Below are 26,134 nucleotides of genomic sequence, written 5' to 3'. Positions count from 1 at the left end.
ACAGGCTCCATTAAAGGCTTGCAGTGGGAGGCTGATGCTCACCACCATTCTTCTGGCTTCATAACCTCTCCACACTGTTAAGGATAGAAAGAACCAAGGTACCAACCAGCAGGCCTCTAATACTTTTATGTGCTCTGGCTTCCCAGCCCAGGCTTCTGGGCTGAGAGATAATATTTGGAGGTGGGTAAAGGTCTAGAGGGACAAGGCTCAGCAAGAATCAGTGGAAGCCAGGATGAATATGCAGGGATAAGAGTAATTAACTCTGAGCTTCCATAGGGTAGATAAAGATTTTGAATATGCTAAGGAAGATATCTTCCAGTTTTGTGCAGGGTTGAGTAGACTAGATGTTTCATCTCCAGTCCTGCCTCAACCCAACAGTCACTGGTGTGTTTGAAGGTATTTTATGCCTCTCTATTGGTAGTCTGTGGTTTTTCTAGGTGCCAACCACTAGGGTGTTACTAATGATCAGTTAATATGGGAATTTGGGGTAAATAATGGTCTGGAAGCTATAAGAGCTATGGAATGGTGTACATTGGGTGGTGGAACAATGCAGTGAATTATTATATGAGAGTTTTGTGGTGGTAAGGAACATTGACAACCAAATTGTCTGTAAGCAATTTTTACAGGCTGCCGTGGAGGCACAGTGCCCTTTGCTTGTGTTTCTGGAACCTGAGGGACCATTTTGAGGGCAGCTTCCTATTGCCTGGTTTTGTTGTATAATAAAGAATTTGGCTGGTCTTTGTCCCTGGTTCCTTGGAAGGACTCTCTAAATCCTTGGAATTTCCTGAGTGGCCTGAGCGTCTTTGTTATTCTTGGTGGGTTCCTGGATAGTTTCAGGGTGAGGGCTGGCCATGCTGGAAAGACCCAACTGTGTGGTTAGAAGTTTGGGGATTGGAGCCACATGATCCAGGTTGGAGGTTATCCCAAGGTCTGGAGAGGGAAGCGGGGCTGGAGATTGGGTTCAATCATGAGGCCAATGATTCAATCAATCATACCTACGAAATGAGACCACAATAACAACTATGGACACCTGAGCCTCCTAGGTTGTTAATGATACATCGACGTGCTGGGAGGGTGATGAAACCTGAGCACATTAAAGCTTCAGATTTTCTCCCAGATCTCATTCTATGTGCCTCTTCACTTGGCCACTTCTGATTTGTATCCTTTGCAGTAAAACTGTAATCGTAAGTATAGTGCTTTCCTGAGTTCCGTGAGTCATTCCAGTGAATTATGGAGTCTGAAAGAGTAGTGAGAACCACTGAAAGTTTGTAGCCAGTTGGTTAGAAATGTGGGTGGCTTGGGTTACAGCACAGGTTTCTTAGTCAATGTTAGGATAGATGAAGCCATACTACGAAGTTAAAATGTGACAAAATAAAAAGGAGGTCTAAGCATGATGTGAAGCCAAGCTAATTAGGAAGGAATCAGTTTCATGAGGACTTTTTGTAAAGTATTCACAGCCCCTGGTAAATAGCTATGCTGGGCCTCGAGTTCTGTGGTGTCTGCATGGGTGTTCGTTACGTTATCATTTATTTTTTCCCCCATATGAATATAGGCTCCATGAAGGCAAGAATTTTTTTGTCTGTTTTGCTCACTGCTGAATCCTTAGCGCCTAAACTGTGCCTGGCACATAGTAGGGGCTCAATATTTGTAGAGTAAGCGAGTAAACTCTTTCATAATAAAAAAAACAGCAATATGTTAGGAGTAGAGTTTCCTTCTTTTCCCTGGTCTGGGTGCCAGTGTTTCCCTAGTTTGCTCAGTGTTTCCCAAGACTGCCTCCCTGACCCCTAACTTTCCTAATGGGAATAAGTGATTTTTGTCACCTTATAAACCCAGGTGACTCTTCTCTTTTCTGGCATGAGACTTAAGGGTTTCTGTGGTGGTGAAGTTTTGGCATCATGGCCCAGCTCACATTCACTTCTTTGGAATTGTGTCCTGCCCTCAGTTCTGGCTAGGGAGTGAGTCTGAGTGGTCACATGGCAACTCTCTGCACGTCTGCTCTGGTCTCCTTTTAGCAGATCACCTTCTGTGCTTGGATATGTTCCAAATACAACAAAAACCCACATCTATATGACTGTACAGACCAGTTACCATCTGATTCAGTCTTTCTATCTCTTAGTTCTAATGTTACAGAAAGAAAGTTTGTCTCGGCCAAGTCTATGAATTGTTCCTTTAAATTAGGTACAATTCTTCTTCCCCAATCAGTTGCAAGTTACTGGGCGGGGGAGGGGGGGGGAGAGAGAAAGAAGAGGAGAGTCTCCTTGGAGAGGTAGCACTATGTTGGATGCATCAGTTTTGATGCCATGGGTCTGAGGCCAGGTAGCCAGGATTGGGGTAGAGGTGACCAAAACCTTCAACTTCCAGAAGAACCTACTTCTCTTCTTGAGGCTTCAGTTATTTGGGTGGTAGTATAGATACACAGGGAATGAACTTTTAAATTACTTGGTGAATTCTCAGGAATTGCCAGATATTTTTGACTGTCTTAGGGACCTGCTTAGTAATTTCTGAGAGATGGCCAAGTGGCATGATAATGTGTTTATACTAGCTGGCCAAGGTGCATCATCTGGAAGGGATTCTTCCCCTTTGTCACTTGCCTTACGTGAATGTGGCTCTAGACACTGGAAGTTGTGGCATCATTGAGCCTTTCACCAATAGATCTGGTCAGCAGGAGTGGGACATGGTCTCGGATGGTGCCTGCATTGAGGCCCCAGTAGTTTTGATAGAGTGGAACTCATTTTTTTTCCTTACATTGGAGTCTATGGGCAAGAACTGAAATTCCATGGCCTAGATGCAACTGACCTCATCCCTTAACAGAATCAACAAATGGCATCATTGTCCCCTTGATGGGTAGGGCCATCAAACATATTGCCTCACACTATCAGAAGGCCTACACAGTTCTGGGTCAGTGGTCACTGCTCACCTCTCAGCAATCCATGCAAGCCATCAGAGTAGGTATGTGATATAATTTCTCTCAAATCTGGAGCTTAGAAGTAAAGTAGCCTCCAGAAGTGGCTGGTGCACTTCTCTGGCTGTGATGCTAGAAATATGCTGGGATATGTATGATGGTAATTAACAGGTACTCTACTCTCATCTTTGCCAGCTGCATGGGGAGTGTCATCTGTGAAAGCTGGAACTTTCAACCTTTGTCTCTACTTCCCACCCCAACCCCTTCACTCATATGGGCAATGGAAGACCAAAAAACTGAGCCTCAGGGAATTTTGTTCCAATATATTTCCTAACCTGTGGTTCTCAGTGGTTGAGCCAGACCTATGGATAGGGCATGTTTGAGGGTTCACATATTCCAGGAACTATTGGAAATTGCATCCTGCAATGGCCAAGTTAAAGTGAAATAGGTTGAAGTTAGGCTACGAAATCCAAATAGGTTTAGATGAGCAGAGGTGACCAAATTATGAAGATAGACAGGCTAGAGAATGAGGGGCAGCAATGTATGGGAAGGGTAGAAGCAAGTGGAAGGAAGGAAATCTGGAGGAAACTTTTGATCCAGAGTCCATATACTTACGGAGGCACGTTATTTGGTGTCCATGGCTATTGATGCAGGTGTGCTGGAATCCAATAAAATAGCCAAAGCAAAATGAATGTGTGGCTCCAGGATTCTTAGTACCAAGTCTTTCCAATTCTACGTCCTCATCAACTTGCAAATCTTTCCATCCCTCTCTCCCATGCACTTGTTTCCTAAGTCTTGGATATTCTACTTCTTAAACACTTCTCAATCTATTTCTATGGTGGCCAGAGTGATCTATCTAAAACACAAATTTGTTTTAAGTACCTTCAATGCCTCCTCATTTCCTACAGGATAAAATACTAATGTCTGAGATAGCATATAAGTTACTTTCTTACTTAAGTACCTTCAATGCCTCCCTATTTCCTACAAGATAAAATAGTAATGTCTGAGATAGCATGTAAGACTGTTGACAATTTTGCCCGTTTATTTCTCCAACCTCATCTCTCAACACTTCCCCTCTATCTCTAGCCATAGTGAAATTTGTATTTCCTGGAACATGTCCTTCTATTACATTCCTCTATGACTTAGTTCCTCTGGATACTGTCTGGAATGTTCTACTCTTATCTGTCTGGCAAATTTCTGCTAGTCCTTTAAGACTTTCTGCCTGAGTTCTTTTCTGACTTATCAAGGCAGAGTTGAACACCCTTCTTCACAGACTCCCTCCATTTTAATACCTACTGCAGTGAATTATAATGATTTGAAAATCTGTTTCTAGGGAGCATGGATCATGTCTAATTAATTTCTGTTCTTTCAGAGCCTGGCACAGTGCCTGACGCATAGTAGGGTCTCAAACTGTCTTTGAATAGGGAAGTAAAATGCTTTCTTTAAAAGGAGGAGGAACTTGTCAACTAGCTCATGTTGTTGATAATCTCTTGGATCCAAGATTTGATGTCTGAAGTATGTGATATTGATTCCTTCATTGGTTCAACAAGTATTTATTGAGCATCTACCCTAAGCCAGGCATAGGAATACAATGATGAACAAAAATAGATATGTTCTTTACTGCACTTGGGGAGTTGAGGATTTACTGGAGGAAACTGTTACTGCATTTGTTCAAAGTATTAAATAAAATAGAACATATTCTGGGTTGACCCATGACGTCAGTCTGAGATTTTTGCTAACACAAGGCTTTCTGCAGTATGGGGTCAAAGCCTTTGCCTGTTGGAATACTTGGCCTTTATGCATGCTGCAAGTTTGTCTCTAGTTCTTCAGTATAGAAAACCATTGTGGTTGATAACAAATTAAAAAACAAACACATAAAATAGTTGAACATCTTGTTTTAATCCAAGCAAAACTTTGTCTTGAGAAACCTGTAGAGGGTTGGAATACATCAGTGACTTTACAGTGTACCATGTACTTTTGCATTTATGTGGTATTTGGTTTTGCTGATGAGAAAACTAAAGCAATACGGGGGAGCATTCAAGAATCAACAAAACAGGGCCACTTTCTTAGGCTGGAGAGACTTCCTGTAGGCAATGAGATGTTATCAATATATACCCAAGCAAATAAAGGTCCGAGACCCCCTGCTAAAGCCAGTAAGACACAAACTTCTACCTCAGGCAGTGTGACTGGAGGAAGGAAAGAGCTGCCAGGTCCAGGCATTTTCAAAATGGAAAAGGAAACAAAACAAAATAACAAGTACCACAGCTCCTGTGAAAATCAGATATGAAAAAGCTTGAATCAACTCAAATCAGGTTCCTATTAACCTGGCATCCCGAGGGTCGGGTTGTTTCCTTCTCAGTTGGGGTTAATTTTAAGCAAGGACAGACTTCTAGTCAAGGAGCCCAGTGATGGGCAATTAGGTAGGTCCATTCAAAGGCATGACAGCTAGCTTTACAGGAGATAGGCATTCTGTCTTAAATGTTGCTTATGACAGAGGTTTACCTTTCTTGAACTTGGCTGTGCTGTTTTCCCTCCAGCCCCTCAGCTGGAGGGGGTATCTAACTAGGAATTGCTGCAGAACAGAGAAGCAATATTCCTCCTTTTGTGGCATGCTGCTGTGGCAGAGACACACTGCCACAAGTGTTATGCTTTAAAACTCTCTTTTTGATATATAAAAAGATTATAAACAAAGCACAAGGCAAAGCAGAGTTGCAATTTCAGTTTGAGTCCAAATTAGTTAATCTCCTAAATCGAAGCGAAAGTTACTTTGTTTAATTAGGAGCTTTAAAATAAAATCAAGTTTTTAAAAAGTTACAGGATTATGTAACAATTAGTCTACTGATATTTTTTCACCCTTTCTGACAGTCTCAAGAGAAAAACAGGTTTTCTTGATCATCTCTTTAAAATAAAAATTGTAGGCCCGGTGCAGCTTTCAAGGTTCCTTCTGAGATTTAGGGAAGGAAGGAAATGGGAAGGGATAGGATTACACATTATTTCATACATTTTTCCAGTTCTAAACAGAAATCTACTTTGGCCTTCTGATAGATTAGTTTTCCAAAAAAGAGTTTGGGCTTTGCCTAAGATCCCTCTGGAGCCATTGTGCTGTCCATCTAAATGCAACCCCAGGAAGGTTAGGATAGTGATACATTTCATCTATAAATTTCAGTGTAAAATAACTGGATAAAAAACGTTGGGTTCCCTATCTCAACGGCAGCCAATATCTGTCTACAAACGGGCATTGCTTTTCTCAAAAGTGGACTCTGTCCATTTCCCGAATTAACTTTACAATTGTAGTTTGGCTCCTTGTCTTTGGCGGGCAGAATTGCAACTGTGATGAGGGGAGTTCTCGCACTGGTTAGGTGGCCAGGCAAGGTTACCAAGGGGCTCATTTCGGCTTCAGAAAGGGCAGCACGTCATCCGCACTCCCTGGAACAGGATCAGCTCCACTTCCAGAAAGCGGATCGTTCCCAGTCTCAGAAACTGGGAGCAGATCATCCCCACTTCCCGCTCAAGAAGGAAGGCAGTCACTGCCAAGCTCTCTGCCCCCTGGGCCTCTGGACTTGACTGTCCCCAACAGACCTTCAGAGGATCTGAATGTGGCCGACTTCTTCATGTCTGCAAGCTTCCAGCAGATGGCAGAGCCCAAGGTGAACAGGGCAGCTGTCGTCTTTTGTTTCTCGTGGGCGTTGGAGACCTGAACCTTGTGCCAGCTCTTGGGCAGATGCTGCCTCAGCCCCACCAAGGCCGCGAGGCCCAGCTTCCTCTTGAGCTCCACGCATCATCTCTCTCTGGCTGCCAGCGTGTGGTGCAGGACGACAATTTCCGCCTCCAATTCAGCGAACTCGGATATGAGTTCCCTTTGCCCGGCCTCTGTGAGCCTCTGGCTGGGCAGTTGGGTGGGATTCCTAAGTGGGCTTAGAGGTCTCTGTCATGGCTCCGGGCACGGACTGAGAAAAAAGATGTCCCTTAAGAGTCTAGGGCCAATTCTTGGTGCGGAGAGTCGAACTGGTGGCCAGTGGAGAAATAATCTTGGCCAGCAGAGGCGACATCTAGGCCTGCGGGGTCAGACTCTTGCCGGCGGGTGGGACTCTAGGCGGGAGGGGTCCACGTCTTGCCCGGAGAAGAGGACGCCCAGGCGCTGGGTGGACGCGGCCGCCTGCGAGGCCCACTTCCGGTGTGTGTGCAGTGGGGGTGCGGGTTGGCCGGGTCGGCGTCGCGGAGGCGGGACTTCCGGCGGGAAGGCGACAGCCAGCGGAACCGGCTCGCCCAGGTGTTGGCTCTCACAGCGGCCTGTGAGGTAGGCGGTGCCGAGGTTATTAACAGAGAGGAGAGGTTTCTTCCCTTCTGTCACAGCGGGTGACAGGTCCCGGCCTTCAAGCCAAGTCCGACTCCCCTTAGGACCTCCTTCCGCCACAGCAGCCATTTCAAACCCTTAAAAATCGTTTGAACCCTTCCTACTAAGAGAAGTTTACCAACAAGCCCAATACGTAAAATAAAGGAGAACTGCGCCAAAGTGGGGCAGGGGGCCCAGGAGGTCTGGCCTCTACCGTCCCCGTTTTCCCTTCCCAGGTTCCCGCAGGGGCCTCAGAAACTCCTGGCCCCTCTCGATAGTGGGCTTGTGCGCTGCTCAGAACTCCTGCGTCCAGTGGAGACTGATGCTCGGGGCCCGAAGCATCCACAGCGCCAGGGGCTGGGGAGAGCAGAGCCCAGAAAGTGAGTCTGACCAGTCACAACTGGCATTTTTGGGGGGAGAGGGAGGGAGAATGAGTAAGTCTATAATAGTTGTGTCAAATTTATGCTTAATAAAAGCAAAGACTATTGTATTGTGAGAATTTAGGAGAGAAGGAATAAGATATGCAAATGGACAGTACCTGGGTTTTCAATGTTGTGGTTGGATTTTCTTTCTTTCCAAGCATCCACTCGCATTTCTGGAAACATGTCTGCCCACCTACGTGGTTATCAGTTGTGGGAGGTGGTCTGCACAGTAAAGCTGAAGCAGTTAGAGTCTGTCAGGATGTCAACCCACCATATCCCCTATTTCTACTCAGAGCTTGTAATTGAAACAGTGGAAGAATCAGGACTTCAATCCAGTGAGGGCAGGTGGTCAGGTATCACTTAGCTGCTTGTCTGCCTGCTCATTCCCAGGGAATAGCCTTGAGCAAGTTCTAGATTCCAGTGATTTTGTTGGATACTCCGGTAGTTCTTGCAAGCGTGATCTTGTGGAACGTGATGGATCCTCAGCAAATTTCAGCAGTTTGCCATACTCATGTCGCTGCAGTGAAGCATCTAGCTGGGCATCCAAACCAACTTCAGCCCTCCTTTGGGTTTATCTTCAGTGACCCTTTCACGTAACTCAGTAGTGTCTATTATTGCCTTGCCCTGAAGCATGTGCCTCCCTAGATTGAAAAAATGAGAATTGTTCTTGTTGGAAACATGAATGCTAATGAGGGATTTGGCTATGTATATAAAGGCCTGAAAAGGGCAGCAAGGACTGCCTAAAACCTATGTTGTTCCAGAGAGTGGACTTTTCCTCCATTGCCTGCGGAAACACTAGTGGTTTCAGGAATGCTCTGACTCTGAACCAGAAATCCTCTTTCAAAACTGAAGATGAAGGGTAAAGAAGCCCCTGAATTAATAAGCCAAACAACACAGAATGCATATTGTCCGTTCAAAGTTCAGATTCCAAGTGACCAGATTTGTACTTGCGCTTGATTATCCTTCTCTCAATTGTTTCAGCCACCAACCTCACTATCTGTTTTCTTGTTTCTATGTTTCATTGCCCTTCAATTCAAACTATGAAATCCTTTGTAAAGCTTTGATCCGCCTTTGGTAGACTAATGATTTCCCTCATAGCAAAATTGACCTCACTTCTCTCAGCAACTTTGTTTCTAGATCCCAAGTCAAAACATGGCCTCTGGAACACAGGCCTCCGGAGTAGACCTGGACAAATAAGGAACACAGTGGAACAATCCATTTTATGAGGCTTATGCATAACCACATACAAAACAGCACATATTTTGAAAACTAGGAAATAAAATTTAATTTAATTTATAATGAGTCTAACCAGTTGTTTGACTAAACTATCCTCTTAAGGTATAAAATACCAAACTATTGTCCCATGGTTCTAGAATTTCATGTCTTTAGATTACCCACTGAAATAATCTGTATTACATAGAAAGGCTCAGAAAACTGTTCATCTGAAACTGAAAGCCTTTTGATGTTATTTGGGCACTAAAATAGCCACAATATTTGATTCAGTAACCCATGAAGAAAGAATTTGGGAATTATTTTTGATCCTACAATGGTTTGCTGTCTTTGCTTCCAAGGAACACACTATTGACCCATTTTTAGTAAAGAATGAACTTTGAAGTATTTCTCTAGGAAAGGTGGTGGATATATACGAATCCTCTGTAAACGTAAAGGTAAATGGCACAACAAAATGAATTCTTTTCTCTTAGTGTTCAGAAGCCTGTATGATTTATGAATAGATTATTGAAATTTGAATATAAAAAAAAGCCATACCCTTCACCAGGTCTGGATTGTTTGGGGATGGAAGAAGTGAGAGTGTACTAATCGATACTAAGTCTAGAAAGGATTAGTGACATGTACCAGTGCCAGCAGGTTTTCTTTTTTCTTTTTAAATAAACATTTTTTTTATTGCAGTAACATTGGATTATAACATTATATAACTTTCAGGTGTACATCATAATATATTTCAAATTCTGTGTAGATTACCTCTTGTTCACCGCCCAAAGACTAATTACAATCCATCACCACAAACATGCCTAATCATCCCTTTCGCCTTCCTCCCTCCCCCCTTCCTCTCTGGTAACCACCAATCCAATCTCTGTTGCTATGTGTTTGTTTGTTGTTTTTATCTTCTATGTATGAGTGAGATCATATATAGTATTTGACTTTCTCCCTCTGACTTATTTCACTTAGCATAATACCCTCAAGGTCCATCCATGTTGTCACAAATGGCTGGATTTCATCATGTCTTATGGCTGAGTAGTATTCTGTTGTGTATAAATACCACATCTTTATCCATTCTTCCCTTGATGGGCACCTAGGTTGCTTCCAAGTCTTGGCTATTGTGAATAATGCTGTGATGAACATAGGGGTGCATGTATCTTTATGCATTTGTGTTTTCAAGTTCTTTGGATAAATATCCAGCAGTGGAATAGCTGGATCATACGGTAGATCTATTCTTAATTTTCTGAGGAAACTCCATACTGTTTTTGATAGTGGCTGCACCAGTTTGCACTCTTACCAGCAGTGTATGAGGATTCCCTTCTCTCCACATCCTCTCCAGCACTCGTTGTTTCCTGTCTTGTTAATTATAGCCATTCTGACTGGAGTGAGGTGATATCTCATTGTAGTTTTGCTTTGCATTTCCCTGATAGTTAATGATGTTGAGCATCTTTTCATGTGCCTGTTGTCCATCTGTATATCTTCTTTGGAGAAATGTCTGTTCAGGTCTTTCACCCATTTTTTAATTGGGTTGTTGGCTTTTTTGCTGTTGAGATGTATGAGTTCTTGGTATATTTTGGATATTAACTCCTTATCTGATATATGGTTTGCAAATATCTTCTCCCAATTGCTAGGTTGTCTTTTCGTTTTGTTGATGGTTTCCTTTGCTTTCCTTTTGCAAAAAAGCAGAAGCTTTTTAGTTTGTTGTAGTCCCATTTGTTTAATTTTTCTGTTGTTTCCCTTGCCTGGTCAGACATGGCACCTGAAAGTATGCTGCTAAGATCCATGTCAAAGAGTGTACTGCCTATGTTTTCTTCTAGAATTTTCATGGTTTCAGGTCTTACATTCAAGTCTTTAATCCATTTTCAGTTAATTTTTGTGTATGGTGTAAGATAATGGTCTACTTTCATTCTTTTGCATGTGGTTGTCCAGTTTTTACAACACCAGTCATTGAAGAGACTTTCCTTTCTCTATTGTATGTTCTTGGCTCCCCTTTGTCAAAAATTAGCTGTCTGTAGATGTGTAGGTTTATTTCTGGGCTCTCAGTTCTGTTCCACTGATCTGTGTGTCTGTTTTTATGCCAGTACCCTATTGCTTTAATTACTACAGCTTTGTAGAATATGTTGAAATCAGGGAGTGTGATACCTCCAGCTTTGTTCTTTCTTCTCAGGATTCCTTTGGCTATTTGGGGTCTTTTCTTGTTCCATATAAATTTTAGAATTTTTTGTTCTATTTCTGTGAAAAACGTCATTGAAACTTTGATAGGGATTGCATTGAATCTGTAGATTGCTTTAGGAAGTATGGACATTTTAACTATGTTAATTCTTCCAGTCCAAGAGCATGGAATACCTTTCCATTTCTTTGTGTCTTTTTCAATTTCTTTCAACAATGTTTTATAGTTTTCAGTGTACAAGTCTTTCACTTCTTTGGTTAAATTTATCCCTAGTTATTTTATTCTTTTTTGTTGCAATTGTAAATGGGATTGTATTCTTAACTTCTCTTTCTTCTACTTCGTTGCTTGTGTATAGAAATGTAACTGATTTTTGTAGGTTGGTTTTGTATCCTGCAACTTTACCATATTCATTTATTATTACTAAAAACTTTTTCATGGATTCTTTAGGGTTTTCTATGTATAAAATCAGGTCATCTTAAACAGAGACATTTTCACTTCTTCCTTTCTGATTTGGATCCCTTTTATTTATTTTTCTTGCCTGATTGCTGTGGCTAGGTCTTCCAATACTATGTTAAATAAGAGTGGTGAAAGTGGGTAAACAGTTAACTCATAATAAGTAATTCAATCCTCACAGCAACCGTATGGAGTACGTTCTATTTTTATGCCCATTTTACAGAGGAGGAAACAATTTCACAGAGAGTATAAATAACTTACCCAGGGCACTCTTATACAATGTTGGGGGAGAAGTGAACTGATACAATTTCTATGAAGAGAAGTTAGTCAATAGCTATCAAAATCATGCATTTACTCTGACTATAATTGCACTTCTAGGAATTTATCTTATGATGTACTCCCATGTGAGAAATTATACATATATAAGGTTAATTTTTGTAGCAGTGTTTATAGTAGGAAAGTGTCAAGAGCTGAGCTGGAGAGAGCTGAGTTGTCAAAATGAAATTAACAGTCAAGCCTTTCATTACTTACTGCTCCAGTATAAGCAAGAGGCTGACCGAGAGAAAGTGCAGGCTCCCTGTGTGTTCTGTTCTTCCCCATGGGACAGCACCCAGCAAGGGTCAGTGCAGATGTGTGGATGTGAGGGTGTGAGGATCTTATCACTGCCAAGGGAGCCCTAAGCAAAGGGCTTCTGCCATTTTATGGGCCCAGAAGCTTGGGGGAGGGAGAAGGGAAGGGAGTAAGAATGGAAAGATAGTCCTCACTGAGTACTGAGCCAGAGTGGAGAAAGTATCTTCAAGATTCCTCTCCCCCCAACATGAGGTCTCAGCAGAGGTGTCTGTGAAAGTCTCCTGATAAAGAGGCCTCCAAATAGAGGTGCCTGGGCTAGGAATGCAGATAAATGTAAGAGCATGGTTGGTTAGGGGCCTGAGTCCTTGACTACAACTCCCTTCTGAGACTGCAGGGCACTGGCTGTGCACCAAGTCTGGTGTGGGATGGCAGCCCTTCCCAAGAGACTTGCCAGGTAAAGCCTTTTTAATTGCCTGTAGTTGGGCCTGAGAGATCACACATAGATTTTTGGCCAGGAGTCAGACTCCTCACTAAGATTAGAAACAATTTAGGGGCCTGCCCGGTGGTGCAGTGGTTAAGTTTGCACGTTCTGCTTCTTGGCAGCCCGGGGTTTGCCGGTTCGGATCCTGGGTGCAGACATGGCACCGCTTGGCACGCCATGCTGTGGTAGGCATCCCACATATAAAGTAGAGGAAGATGGGCTTGGATGTTACCTCAGGGCCAGGTTTCCTCAGCAAAAAAGAGGAGGACTGGCAGTAGTTAGCTCAGGGCTAATCTTCCCCCAAAACAAACAAACAAACAAAGAAACAATTTAAAGGTTCTTCAGTAGGGTGTTGGTTGAACAAATTGTGGTAAACCCATACAATGTCTTACCATACAGAGTGAAACATGATTTTCAGTGGCAGCAAAGTCAGGATCCCAGGTGGGAATATATGATTTACTTAAAATGGATAAGTTAAGAGAGTTTAGGAAGGGCTGAGGGATACTGCAACAGCCAGGGCTAGCAACAGGGAAGCCATTATTCTCCCTAGGCCTGAATGGTTGCAGGAGGGAATGGTTACAGCAACCCCTTGAGACCTGCAGCCTTCAGTAGAGGCACATCGCCACTGCTGAATTATGTCCCAGCAGGGAAGGAGCAGGAGGAATAAGTACCCTGACCTCTGTCTTTCCATGTTTGATCAGAACATCCATCTTTGGCTGATGCTTTCCGTCTGCCAAACCTAACCCAAAGCCAGAGGGTAAGGGGACCTGTTAGATGCGGTCTATAAAGGTTAACCTTACAAGGCACTGAGTAGGGAGGAAAAGAGTGTAGAAAGTGGAGAAGGGTGGAGATTGAAGCTGTACCCAGCAAGTGTTAGGTGGATCAGTGCAGATGTGAGGCAAACAAAATATCTAGCTCAGTGATTTCATTGTATAAATATATAATTATTTAATCTACTGTCTTTTATTGAGCATTTAGGTTGCTTCCAGATTTTCTTTTTGCTTATTATAAACATTCTTTTATTTAAATCTTTTCATGCCTATTCTTACTTCCATAAGATACATTCTTAGTAGAGTGGCTGGGCCCTACTTTCAAGATTTTTGATATGTATAACCTTCAGAAAAATTTTAACAATTTACCCTCCACCAGCAGACTGTGAGAGAGTTTATTTTCCTGCATTCTTATTAACACTAGGTATTATCATTAGTCTTTGCTGATTTAATAGAGAAAAAATTACATCTTGCTGTTTTAATTTATATTTCTTTGGTTACTAGTTGAACTTAAAAAAACTTTCATTGGCTATCTTTGGTTTTGTTGTTTTGCTAAATTATCTTCTTGTTTTAGTATAAAATCCTTACTCTAATTTGTGCCTAATATCCTTCAAACCATAGATCCTCTGTTTTACCCTCTCTAGAGAATAAACCTTCAATATTTTCTGATGGTCTTTGCCATGGTTACTTGACTAGAGTTGGGGCAGAGTTGTAGGATTGTCTACCTCCTTAACCAGATTTTCAACCAATCTTCATGTTTTTAGTCCCATTTTTGTACCACCACCCTCTTCTTCCTACTTGCAGAGACGCCTCATGCTGCCAATTCCCAAGCCTTTTGGTGGCAATGCAGTGTAGTTTGCTTTGATTGTTGACTTTCTCCTCTGCCAGCTCAAATTCAAACTTCTCAGGTCTTCCAAGTAAGTTACCACTCTTCCCTTTGCTTTTCATCTTCCTCATTTTTGTGGTGGTGATCTCTTCTCCTGATCTCTTTGTCCTTATATATTATGCCTTAAAAGTATATAATTTCTTTTCCTGTCATTTTAATGAGTTTACTGGAGGGTGTGGCATTTTAACAGGAAGTCCCAAATTGAATTTGTATCTTAAAGTTGAAAGTGTTTTACTGGGCCTTGTTAGGTTGGGAAATCCTAGAGATGTCTCATAGACTCAGAAAGGACAGAAAGGACAGCTGTTTAAACCAGAGAGCCTTAAAGTTGCCTTGGATCAGTGTGAGGAAGGCTGCTCTATTGATGAAAATGGTTTCCACAACCTCTTAGAATATCTCTGCACTCACATTCATAAAGGTGTTAAACAGTTGGGTTGTTCATGCAAAAACATTTGTGAACTTGTTCATTGGCATGCAATCTAATGAATCAGACAAGTACACATTTATTATATTCACAATTTAGGTTAAGCCTCTCAGGAACACAGCAAAATATTTAATAACTGATGATGCATGAGCACTGACAATCAGAATGGACAGTGGCTGGAATAGGGTCCAGGGGGCCTGCAGCTGGGCCATTTATATGCTGGATCATGAGGTGGTCTGGGTGACTGAGGATGTCTAGGAGGGGCTGGAGTGAGGGGAGGGGGACACTTTGAGGGCTCAGTGCAGCTGCTGTTTGCCAAGTAGTATGGAAGTATTTTCTTATTTTATTGTAGGTATGGTCATAATGGTACATATAATTAATTATCAGTCCTGAGCCTTTCCCTTTTGCTCCAACCATGTTGCTTTTATGTGAATTATTTACCCTCTATAGCATGCTCTAGATGTGACTTTAATCTATGTTTTACCTATGTTGTCTGTCACTGCCTTATTTCTTCTTCTCGATGTCTTTCCTAGCTTTCTACAGATAAGGGATCCCCTCTATTATATTCAGGCCTTCACCAGTTCCTGAGCCAGTCCTGAAGGTGGTGGCCATCTAGTCAATAACATCAGCAACCTAGTGCTTTCTTTACAACAAGAGCCCTGACTCTGTAGGTAATCCCTGAGTTGTAGCTTTCCCTTCCATCCCCCAACTTGGATTTATTTGTAGGGTGGACTTTTGCCCCAGTTTCCCTACCCACTGTGCTTGGTACCTAATAGCTTTTGGTGCATCCTATACCTTTTGATTCCCCCTTTCCCTGGTCACTTTCTGTAGTCTTGCTGCAAATGGACAGATATAGCCTGGAATCATGATATAGCTACCTATGTGGCTTTTAGCCCACCTGCCATCTCTGCTCTGCTCTCTAACCCTGGATTGCACTCCTTTGGTATTGATGCTTGCCCAACCCATGACCAAGTATTGCTGTGCCCTTTAGATGCTATATTATAAACTGTCCACCTGTTCCCACAGGACAATGTTTCATACCTTAGATAGGGCAAATTTACCACCCTAAAAAGAAAAAAATCAATGTTCTGTTAGCAAGAATGGAGAAAGAATGGCTGTCAGGTCAGATACCAAACAGCTTTTGGCACACCATATCACATACTGGCATTGGAGGTTCCAAACTAAACAGGCCCTGCAAAATATCTAACAATGAAGCTTATGGTGGGCAAGTGCCACGCAGGTACTCAGAGCTTCCACTTAGCTTTTTAGTCCACCTCTCTTATCTATGAGAAGACAACCAAAGATTATCAGACATTTGAGGAAAGATGTATACACAAGAAAGATCAACTTAAACAATAACTTGGAGAAGACAGAGGCAATGTAGGGAGAAGAAAAAAAGTTTTAATATTATTGCTAATATTCTCAGAGAGGTAAGAGAGGTAGTGTAATAAAGAAACAAGAAGAGAACACTATAAAAGGAGTATTTAAGGAATAAAAGAGAACTCTTGGAAACTAAAAATATCACAAAAATGATAAACTCAATAGAAAGGTTGGGCAGTGAAATTGAACACATCTTTGAATATAGAACAAAAAATAAAGAAAATGAAAAATAAGAGAGAAAAGAACATTAGAGTGTCATTCTAGTAGATCGAACAGCTGAATGTTAAGAGTTTCCAGAAAAGAGAACTAAGAAAATGGAGGGGAGAAATTTGTCAATTAAATAAGTCAAGAAAATTCCCCAGAACTAAAGGAATCAGTTTCAATCCTACTTCATTAGGTATATCATTGTGAATTTTCAGAACTCAAGAGACAAAGAGAAGATTCTATAAACAGAGAGAGAGGGAGGGAGAGAGAGAGAACAGGAATCAGAATGGCTTCAGATTTTTCAAAAGCAATACTGGGATCTAGAAGGCAGCAGAGCAATGCCTTCAAGGTTTAACCTCAAATTCTGCACCCAGAAAAATTATCAATTGTGAAGGTAGAATAAGGACATTTTAATACTTGCAGGGTGTCATATTTTATCTACCATGCACCCTTTCCTAGGAAGTTACTGGAGGATATGCTCCACCAAAACAGGGAAGAGGAAGAGATAGGGTACATGAAACAGGTGATGCAGATGAGGCCAAGGGCAGTCTCAGGATTGATGATGAAGAAAGGTCCCAGGATGAGAGTTAGGCACCAAGGCATTGAGGGCAACTAGTCCAGATTGGAGCATTTCAGAAGGCTCTGGAAGAGGCTCCTTTAAGAAGGTGTAATTGATAGATTGCCTGATACATGTGAATGTCTCAAGGCAGAGTCACACTCCTGGCAAAGAGTTGGAGGTTAATTCAAACTAGGGGAACAAGATCAAGCCAAGGAAAGATCCAAAAGTGGATTCAGACCTGGGAGGTAGTTTGAGCAGGACAGGAGCTATCAGCATAGGAGAGATACCACCTAATAATAGGAAGGGGTCGTCTTGCTCCCAGAGCCGGATAGAATATATGGCCTGACTGGGCATTTGTTGACATTTGATTTCTATAAGGCTAATTTCATCCACACTTCTTAACAAATAAGTGGGCTCTGATATCAAGGATACTCCAATTATGGTTTTATTATCACTTTCCATTTGGACAAAAAATATCAAGCCCTTAGTTCTTAAGTCTTAAAATTGTGTCCTTTCTGTCTAGGTAGTTCTCCCAAACAGATACAGCTTTTCTAAAATATTGTGACAGCAGCTATCGGGTTTACATAACATGTGAACATCCAGACAACAATAATACCTGCTTTGGTGACTCTAGATAATGGACTCTCTCCTCCAATGGTCATTAGAGAAATGCTGCTATAGTCTTGTTCTAGCATCTTACTGGTTTATGTTGGCCTTGAGCTTTTTCTGTGTCTGATTCTCCTACAGTTGATTTGCTCGTTTCCTTGTAGCAGGGACTTCACACTGATAGCAGCCATTTCTCAGTCTCTCCACCTGCAGCTACTTCATTTAGTGCAGAACCTTCAGTAATTGTATGATGGTTTGTGTTCCTCTCTAAAAATTCTCTCTTACTCTCTGTCCCTCTCCCTCTTCCCTGCATGTTGCTCTGAGATTTCCTACACAGGCAGGATGAGTGTTAGGCCCTCCACTCTGTGAAAAGAAGGAGAAGAGCTTTCAGGTTAAAAAAGACTGTTTAGTGCTTGTCTTAGTTAGCTTGAGCTGCCATCACAAAATACCATAGACTAGGTGGCTTCAACAACAGCCATTTATTTCTCACAGTTCTAGAGGCTGCTGGGAAGTCCAAGATCAAGGTGCCAGCAGATTCGATTCTTGGCATGAGCTCTCTCCCTGGCTTGCAGATGGCTGCCTTCTCACTGTATCCTCACATGATGGGGAGAGAAAGCTCTGGTGTCTCTTCTTATAAGGCCACTAATCCCATCACGGGGGCCCCACCCTCATGACCTCATCTAAACCTCATTACCTCCCAAAGGCCCCACCTCCAAATACCATCACATTAGGGATTGGGGCTTCCACATACGAATTTGGAGGGGACACACATTCAGTCCATAGAATGCACAGAAGCTATTCCTTTTTTGTTTTTTTCCTGTGAGCTTCGTCAGAAATCCTGGCCATAGCCGTTTGTGCATTTACTGATTGACTGTTTTCTGTCCACTGTTCATTGAACAGTGCTTCTTAAACTGTAGTGTACATACTGGTCACCTGGGGGATTTTTGTTAAAATGCAGATGATTCAGATTCTGATGTAGAGTTTGAGAGTTTATTTCTAACAATCTCCCAAGCAATGCTGATGTTCCTCGTATAGGGATCACTCTTTGAGTAGTAAGGGTAGATACAACCACAAATACTCACAAGTATTTATTTTGAAATTTGGGAGAGAAAGGATTTGGGTTTTGTTTAAAAGTATGAAGCATGATCCTATGCAAATGAACCACTGCTGTCTAATATCTGTTCAGTATAGCTTAATATATTGAAAACCCTATTTGGTCTCAGGTTGTATGTTAGATATTACAGATTTTATACCTGGAAATTACTGCTGCTTCCATTATCATAATTCTCTTTAGATAGTAGAGATCTGTCCTCCAGAGATGGGAATGAGCAGGATCCTTTCCTTTTGGGAGGTGTACATGGAAGAAAGGACAGAGAGAGCACAGATAGAGGATGTTGGGATGGACAGGGATCAACAAAATTACTTGCTAAGAGCTCTCTTCTCAAAAATGTCATTGGAGATTAAACTAGTATTTCTCAAACCTGAGGGCGCATAAGAATCACCTGGGGCACTTGAGGACGGTGCAGATTACTCTATGCACTGAGGTTCTGATTCAGTAGTTCTGGCAATGGGATAGGAGAGGCAAAAATTTGCATTTTATACACGCAGCTCAGGTGAATGAGGCAGTTGGGCCTTGGACCATTAGTGTGAGAAACACCGCATTAGCAAGATTGGTAGTAGTCTCTGGAAAAAGAAAACAAAACACAAACAAAACTGGGCAAATGTTTCTATCTGTTTTGATTGGGGTCTTTTGGAGTTACTGTAAGAGAGAAAGGAAGACGTCCTGCTGCTCAGCAGACAGGGCTGTCGGACATCTGACTGTACGTTAAGCAGGCTCAAACCGTGTCAGTTCTCTGAAGCAGGACGGATGGCCATAATTCACAGGAATGTGTAGTTTACAGCTGATAGGAATTTTTGAGGCTTTCCAACTTTTTTGGCTGTGACCTGTAGCAACAGATACATTTTATATTGTGTTCCAGGAAACACACGCATTCACAGACACACACACACAACACGTATGCGTACATTTATTTACTTCATCAAGCAATACTCTTACAACCTGTGATGCTCTGATATACTTTTTGTTATATTTAAATTTTAAAAAATTCTGGTCATGACCCATGAGGTTGATTGTATGGCTATTGTGTTATAACTTGCCACTTGAGAAACACCAACCTAGTGCAGTCACGTTATTTTAGAAATGAAAAACAAGCTTGGAGAGGTAACGCTTGTCCAAAATCACACAGCTGTAAATAGAAGAACTCAGAGCTAGAGCTTTCAATCTGGTCATCCATCCACCATTGCCTACAGTATATCTAAGTGTTTGTTTTATTGCTCTTAGACTGTTTTCTCTCTGGACAAAACAGTCCGTTTATATTTACGAGATTGCCTATCTAGTTGAAACACTTTGAAGGGTATAAGTGTTTTTTCCCTAGATGGTAGTGTCAACTCTTCTGATGGTGAACTATTCGGCTGAGCCAAGGTGGATTCAGATTTGTATGTTTGCACCCTTATCTTACAATGCTTTATAGATTGGTATTTCTCTGTAGGTAAGCTGAGCTTTATGCCCATCCTGAAGAAACTGTTTTACATGATTTTACAAGCAGGATACATTTTGTTATTTGGCATTTGTTTTTTTTTTATCTGTGTAGAAATTTAGAAAAACAAACACACGAGTGCTTCCAGTATCCCCAAAATGACCCTCTTGTTTTGTATTCACTATATTTTTATTTTCCATATTATTATTTTATAGAAGTTTAAATAATCATTTTCTGTTATTTCTATTATTCCAGATTGAAAACTAAATTTCTTTTAGTGTGGGAAGTCTATGTGGGCCCTTTTGGGTTTGAAATAAGTAAACAAAACTCCCAAACAACTTTATATTTATCATCTCCTAAGAAGGAAAAGTCATATTCTGCTGTAGAAGACTTTTCTTTCTTAGTTGCAGCAAGGTTGGCAGAGTGATCTGTGCGTGTAAGAGGAGCTTCTGAGGAAGGAGAGTGTGAAGAATCCGCTGTTTGTTGGGGTTTCAGGGTTAAACAGGCTGAACAGTTGAGTCCTTCCTCAACCATACCGTCCTCACAGTTTGAGCTGGAGGAAAAAGAGAGAATCAGATGGCTATCCTTGACCCTTATTCTGTCTATCCTTCTTTCCCGCCTCCTACACAAGTTCTCCTTTTTTTAAAAAAAAATGAATCCAAGGATGTAGGAATAGATAAGAAGTGTGATGGTTAATTTGATTTGTTAACTTGGCTGGGCCATGGTGCCCAGATATTTGGTCAAACATTGTTCTGGATGTTTTTGTGAGAGTACTTTTTAGATGATATTAACATTCAAATTGGTGGACTTCGAGTAAAGCACATTGTCCTCCATAATGTGGGTGGTGGGCCTCACCTGATCAGTTGAAAGCCTTAATGGAACAAATACTGACCCTTCTCCCCCACCCTCCCCCAAGTAAGAAGGAATTCCTGCAGCAGACTGACTGTCTTTGGACTCAAACTGCAACACTTCCCTGAGTCTCCAGCATGCTGGCCTACTTATTGTACTTTGGACTTGGCAAGCCTCCACACTCACATGGGCCTGTTCCTTAAAATAAAGCTCTCTCTCTCTGTATACATCCGTATGTATACATGCATGTATACAAGTATACACTTATATCCATTCATCCTCCTATTGGTTCTGCTTCTCTGGAGAACTCTGACTAATACAAGAAGTAAGGGGATAGGTAAGATAGGGGACTTCAGGATGATTAACCCAGCTTACCAATTAAAAGCTCAATTAAAGCATATGGAAAGACAATTAGAACACTGCTGTTCTCTCTTCTATTTCTCTCCCGCAACTTCCTGTTCTCTGAAGCCTTGAAAAATGCAGGGACCTATTCTGTTTTCTGCATCATGGTATCCTCAGTGCTTACCACAACGTTTGCCACATTCTAGACTCTTGGTAAGTGCTTGTTGGTTGAATGAATGAATGGTTAGGAGTCTTAATTGTACAACACGGGGAAGGACTGAATGCTCAATGTCACAGGAGCATGAAAATATATGACAAGTTTGGGGAATGATGAATAGTGCAGAGTTGAAGGTGTTTGGGGAGAGGGTGGCTAGAAATAAATCTGGAAGTTGCTGAGAATTGGGACTTTATCCTTGTGAGCAGCAGAGAGCCATCAGGCAATTTTAAGGAAGGATTATATCCATGTTTGCCCCTCAGAATTCTGATTCCCAGGATTTTCTGAAGGATTAGCAAAGCTCAAAGGCTTTTATTTTTATTTACTGCAGTTTAGAGTGTCTTAAATCCAAATGTATTCCCTTGCCTCTGCCTGTTTCAAGTCTCCCTAGTTAACCTTTTTGTGCACTGACACAATTGAGAAAAGAACATGGGTCTTGGATTGATGTTGAAGCCTGGGTTTATCCCTTACAGGCCTCATGATCTTGAGCAGCTGCTTTACTTCTCAGCAGCATGGTTTCTTCACTTTAAATATTGGTATAACCCAATGTTGAAAAGTTGAAGGCATTTTCTTAAGATCTGGAACAAGAGGAGAGTCTATTATCTGCTTTCTTTCAACATTGTACTGAAGTTTCTAGCAAGTGTCATATGGCAAGAAAAAAAGAGTAAAATGTATAAAGATTGGAAAATTAGTTAATGGATAAATTATTAGAATTAATAATAAAGTTTTGTAAGCCTATTGGGTAAAATATACTAAAATGTCACTATATTTCTATACGATAGCAACGGAAAGTGTAATTCAATAAAATTTACAATGGCATTAGGAAATATTAAGTTCTAGGGAGAAACATAGTAAGTGTCCAAGTACTTTATGGCAGAAATTACAAAACTTTATTGAAAGATATTATAGAAGACCTAAATAGAGAAATATATCATGTTCATGGATTAGAAGGCTTATTTTGTAAAGATTTTACTTATCTGAAGTGATCTACAGATTTGATGCAATTCCAATCAAAATCCCAATTTATACTTAAACCCAGTGAGCCAATTCTAAAATCCATGTGGAAATGCAAAGGACTAAGAACAGATAAGCCATTTCTGAAGAAGTATCAGATTGGGGGACTTGCTTTACCAGAATACTAGATATCAATATTTATAAACTAAACCTATTAGTTGCAAGATTGACAAATAGACCAATGGAACAGAATAGAGAGTTAAGAAATAGATCCATGTATATATGGAAACTTAAAGCAAATCAGTCGGGAAAAGAATGAATGTTTGAATAAATGTTGCTGGGAAAATTGATTATCCATGTGATAAAAATAAACTCTAGATGCATTAAGATTTAAACATGAAAATCAAAATTATGACATTATTAGAAACAATATAGAAAAATATCTTAAGGACTTGGGATAGGGAAGGATTTCTTAAATAAGATACAAAAAGCATAAACCATAAAGGAAAGGATTTATAACTCCCACTATACTAAAATTAAGAATTTCTCTGGGGCTGGCCCGGTGGTGCAGTGGTTAAGTTCGCACGCTCTGCTTCTCGGTGGCCTGGGGTTCGCCAGTTCTGATCCCGGGTGCAGATATGGCACCGTTTGGCACGCCATGCTGTGGTAGGCGTCCCACGTATAAAGTAGAGGAAGATGGGCACGATGTTAGCTCAGGGCCAGGCTTCCTCAGCAAAAAAGAGGAGGACTGGCAGTAGTTAGCTCAGGGCTAATCTTCCTCAAAAAATAACCAAAAGAATTTCTCTTTACGAAAAGACAGCACAAAGAGTGAAAATACAAGGCACAAACTGCGAGAAGACATTTGCAATTGATAAAACTGACAAAAGGTCAGTATCCAGGATATGTGCATAACTTCTACACATCAGTGAGAACAGAAAATCCATAGAAAAATGGGTGAAAACTTGGAACAGACATTTCACAGAAAAAGAAAGCCAAATAGCCAATTTACCTATTAAAAGATGTTCTACCTCATTCATAGTTAAGGAAATGCAAATGAAAACTGTGACATACTACCATGTCCTCCACCCATGAGACTGGCAAAAATAAAAAACTCTAACATATTGTTGGTGAGAAAATGAAGCAAGAGGAACACATATACTGTGGGTGGGAATGTAAATTGGTATAACCACTTCAGAATAAAAAACATATATAGAAATACCCCATGATTGATTAGTCCCACTTCAGAGAAATTTTTGCACATTTGCACTGTGAGACGTGGGAAGGCAGTAGAGGAATGTTCATAGCAGTGCAGTTTGTGACAGCAAAACACAGAAAACCACTCAGGTGTCCCTTGCGAGCTGTCAGCCTCACTGCTCATGATCAAGGAGGAAGGACGCTATGACTGTCCTCATGCCGTATAGTTCATGAACGGTGTCTGCCGTACCATCTAACAGGAAGGCTCAAAGGAACTCAAATTATTTCTTAAACCTGAGAAATGATAACATAGTCCATTTTGTTCTTTCCTTTAACCTGTCACTTTAAAAATAATTCACAGGCCTTTAGGGATAAAGAGTACGATGTCAACAATTGACTGTAAGAGAGGAATAGTTTGCTGAATTGAACCTCTGCATTCTGGAAAGTTTAGAGAGGGTGTGGTATACCAGAAAAAGACTTTCAAAAACAATTTAAAGACCAACCTTGAAATCAATGTGTCAGTGTCTAACTTGTACACCTACTTTGTATTAATTTTGAAGCTGACTTACGCCCTAACAAAATCAGACCACGAAGCCCGTGCAGAGGGTGTGGTCAGTTGTTTTTGCAATAGTAACAGGCTGACTACCTGAGCAGACTCCTTTTTCCTCATAGCTAAGCCTACTTGAGCAGTTAATGATGCAGCAGCTGCCGTAGGAGTTGTTCATTCCCCATCCATCAATCACAATGCTTTTGTAGTGAAGGCAGTAGTGCCAGGGCGAATGTTTCCTTTCTGTAGCTCACAGTTATGCACGTATTTAACAGTGCCTTAAGAAAGCCTAATTCTGTCAGCATCATTGGAATATTTGAGTCTTGCTCATCTTTCCTCATCCATGACTTATGGAGGAGCTACTTTTTTTTTTTCTAAGAGAAATAAAGAAAGGAAACCCTGTGGAGCAAAGGGATACGTGGGGTGTGGGAGGGGAGTTGTATTTCCTATTCTAGGGAAAGAAAATACCCCTGACATTTTAGGTCATCATGTTAGGCAAAACAATAATCCCAAGAAAGCAGTGAAATTTGAAGGGGTCAGACACACTTGGCTTCCCGTGTGTCACTTCTAACACTTACTTCTGGGCTGTCACTTACTAACTGAGCTGTGATGCTACATAGCATTGAGAAAGCTGCTTGATCTTGCTAAGCCTTGGTTTCTTCGTTTGTAAACTAGATGGAGTAGTAGAGCCACCTTGCAGGATTGCTATGAGAATATGACGATGCATGTAAAGCATGTAGCCCAGCATGTGGTAGGTGCCCAATAAACCTCAGGTTGGGAGTCCAGGGTCCTGAGCTCAGTGATCTATTTCATTTATCAAAGGTTGCTCTGAAGTGGTTTCATAATGGAGTCTTTAAAAAGAGTCTCCATACTGCCAAGTTTATGCTAGAATTTAAGCTGCAACTTTGTGGTTACTGGCTCTGTAAGGTACAGTGATGAAATTGGTCTCTCGCTGAAAATGGGATTAGGTAACAGCAAACAATTATGGTGCAGATTTTATCTCTGTGAATAATGCCTCTGAGCTCCTGAGCCCTATGTGTAGGAACTTGTTTAATATCTGCTTGTAAATGTGTCAGGTATCTCAAACTCAACTTATCCAAAATGGAGCACTTGCTCATCCGTCCATGAATCTCTTCCTCTTCAGGCTTCCTCATCTCAGTAAACAGTGCTTTTGTGCATCCAGCTGCTCAAGCCAGAAACCTGAGTCATTCCCAAATCCCTTCATTGCTCACTTCTCAGTCTGGTTCATCTCCAAGTGCTATTTAAAGCTCCTCTAAGTATGTCTTCAATTGGTCTATTCACTCTCATCTCTACTGCCATCACCCTAAATCCAAACAAGCATTTTTATTTAAAACCTGGATTACTGGAATAGCTCTCCAGCTAGTCTCTCTACTTCTACTCTTATTCCCCCTCAATCCACTGGATCTTGTCTTCTTCCTGCTCCAAAGCTTTGGTGGATTCCCTTTGCACATGAGATAAATCCAAAACCGTTAACCTGACTTATAAAGCCCTGAATGATATGTCCCATGCCCAGCTTTTCTGCCTTATCCATCACTATTCCCTCCCTTACTCCAGGAGATTAATAGGAAACTCAGTTCTCCAGTGTGAGAATTTAGCATCAGTAATGTGCTATGCTTGAAAAGACTTCACCAGGATTTTCTATAGGAGAGCTGAGGTGAGTCTGGGAGTGCCCCTCCTCTGTCCAGATTAGGTCCCATGATTTTAGTGGACATTTGTTTTCACCCGCTCTCGTGGCAAGAGGGAAGGATCTCCCCGAAGTCTCCCTGTGTGCTTCCAGAATGCTGACTTGCCCCCAGGCTTCACAGCGGAGCATGGACATTAGACCACAGTTCCTCAAACTGTCTGTGGTGAAGGCCCAGTTTGCTTTCTCTCCCACATCGCCATCCACTGTGAACTGATACTTGTGAAAAATATGATACAAATGAAGCACTGGAAAAATGACACAAAAAATAAAGACACAATATAAGCCTCAATTTTTTATTAGATTTAATTACGCTTGTCAAATTGCAGTACAAATTTCTAACCATCCTTAATTTTTATACTTAACATGTGGCAGGTGATAACAAAAATGTGGGAACGGGTACTGGTCCATGGACCACAC

The 26,134-nt window shown here is 41.4% G+C and overlaps 1 long non-coding RNA gene and 1 pseudogene across 3 annotated transcripts in view; both read right to left on the bottom strand.

The window, feature by feature from the left end:
• The window catches only part of LOC103560043 (uncharacterized), a 224,494-nt gene that overhangs the window by 16,347 nt on the left and 182,013 nt on the right, over positions 1-26,134 (bottom strand). The window lies entirely within an intron of this gene.
• On the bottom strand, positions 6,286-6,951 carry LOC139078359 (tumor protein D55 pseudogene; annotated as a pseudogene).

This window comes from Equus przewalskii, chromosome 22, assembly GCF_037783145.1.
Source record: "Equus przewalskii isolate Varuska chromosome 22, EquPr2, whole genome shotgun sequence".
In the NCBI taxonomy this organism is placed as follows: Eukaryota; Metazoa; Chordata; class Mammalia; order Perissodactyla; family Equidae; genus Equus; species Equus przewalskii.
Note: the sequence above shows the minus strand (reverse complement) of the source record. Positions and strands in the feature narration are given on the sequence as shown.